Source organism: Eriocheir sinensis, chromosome 24, assembly GCF_024679095.1.
Source record: "Eriocheir sinensis breed Jianghai 21 chromosome 24, ASM2467909v1, whole genome shotgun sequence".
NCBI classification, from domain to species: domain Eukaryota; kingdom Metazoa; phylum Arthropoda; class Malacostraca; order Decapoda; family Varunidae; genus Eriocheir; species Eriocheir sinensis.
In genome coordinates this window covers 10902336-10904835 of record NC_066532.1, presented here as the reverse complement: position 1 = coordinate 10904835, position 2500 = coordinate 10902336, and the positions used below count along the sequence as shown (strand labels likewise).

Here is a 2500-nt window from a genome sequence, read left to right as displayed (position 1 = left end):
TCACCAACACCAGAACCATAATCACCACCACCGCCACAACCACCACCACCACCACCACCATCATCACAACCACTACCACCAACACCAACACCACCAACACCACCACCACCACGATCACCACCACCATCACCATCACCACTACCACCACCACTATCACCACCACAATCACCACCACCACCACCATCACCACCATCATCATCACCACCACCAACAACAACAACAACACCATCTCCAACAACACCACCGTCACCAACAACACAATAATAATCACCACCACCACTACCACCACCATCACCACCACCACCACCACCAGCATCATCACCACCACCAACAACAACAACACCACCATCACCAAAAACACGACCATCACCAGCACCACCACCATCATCACCACCACCAGCACCACCACCACCACTATAGCCCCACCACCACCACCATCATCACCACCACCAGCACCACCACCACCACTATAGCCCCACCACCACCACCATCATAACCACCACCACCATCACCACCACCACCAACAACAACAACACCACCATCACCATCATCATCACCAACACCGCCACAACCACCACCACAACCACCATCATCACAACCACTACCACCACCACCATCACCACCACCAACACCACCACGATCACCATCACCATCACCATCACCACTACCACCACCACTATCACCACCACAATCACCACCACCACCATCATCACCACCACCACCAACAACAACAACACCATCTCCAACAACACCACCATCACCAACACCACCCCCATAATCACCACCACCACCACTACCACCACCATCACCACCACCACCCCCACCATCACCACCACCACCACCACCATCATCACCACCACCACCACCACCACCATCACCACCCCCACCACCACCACCACCACCACAATCATTACCACCACCATCACCACCACCATCATCACCACCACCACAACCACCATCATCACCACCACCACAACCACCATCACCACCACCACCACAACCACCACCACCATCACCACCACCACCACCATCATCACCACCAACAAGAACAACAATACCACCATCACCACCAGCACCACCAACACCATCACCACCACCATCAACAAAACCACAACCATCACCACCACCATCATCACCACCTCAATCACCACCACCACCACCACTATCACCACCACCACAACCACCATCATCATCACCACCACCATCACCATCATCACCACCATCATTACCACCACCACCACCACCACCGCCATCACCACCACCACCACCACCATCACTACCACCACAACCACCACCACCATCACCACCATCATCACCACCACCACCACCATCATTACCACCACCACCACCACCACCACCACCACCATCATCACCATCACCACCAAAACCACCACCACCATCACCACCACCATCACCACCACCATCATCACCACCACCACCACCACCACCACTACCACCACCAACACCATTATCACCACAACCAACAACAACAACACCACCATCACCAACAACAACACCATCACCACCACCACCACCACCACCATCATCACCACCACCACCACCACCACCACCATCACCACCGCCACCACAACCATCACCACCACCATCCCAACTACCAACACCACCACCACTACCACCACCACCATCATCACCACCACCACCAACAACAACACCACCATCACCAACAACACCACCATCACTACCACCACCACCATCATCACCACCACCACCACCACCATCATCATCACCACCACCACCACCACCACCACCATCACCAACACCACCGCCACCACCACCATCACCACTACCACCAGCACCATCACCACCACCACCCTTACAATCACCACCACCACCACCATCACAACCCCCACCACCACCACCACCTTCATCACCACCATCATCACCACCACCATCATGACCACCACCACCACCACCAACATCATCATCACCACCACCACAACCACCACCACCACCACAATCATCACCACCATTCAACAACAACACCACCATCACCAAAACCACCACCATTATCACCACAACCACCACAACAACCACCAACACCACCACCATCACCACCACCATCACCACCACCTTTATCACCACCACAACCACCACCACCACCATTACCACTACCACCACCACCATCACCACCACCACCACCATCACCACTACCATCACGACCATCACCACCGCCACAATAACAACCACCACCACTACCACCACCATCACCACCACCACCACCACCACCAGCATCATCACCACCACCACCAACAACAACACCACCATCACCAAAAACACGACCATCACCAGCACCACCACCATCATCACCACCACCAGCACCACCACCACCACCACCACCACCATTATCATCACCGCAACCACCACCACCACCATCATCATCATCACCACCACCACCACCACCATCATCACCACCACCACAACCACCACCACCACCAGCATCACCACCACCACCACCATCATCACCACCACCAACAACAAC

The 2500-nt window shown here is 54.9% G+C and overlaps 1 pseudogene; it reads left to right on the top strand.

The window, feature by feature from the left end:
- The first annotated feature begins 2024 nt into the window (after positions 1-2024).
- LOC127003117 (basic proline-rich protein-like) overlaps positions 2025-2500 on the top strand; it is an 18507-nt pseudogene continuing 18031 nt past the window's right edge.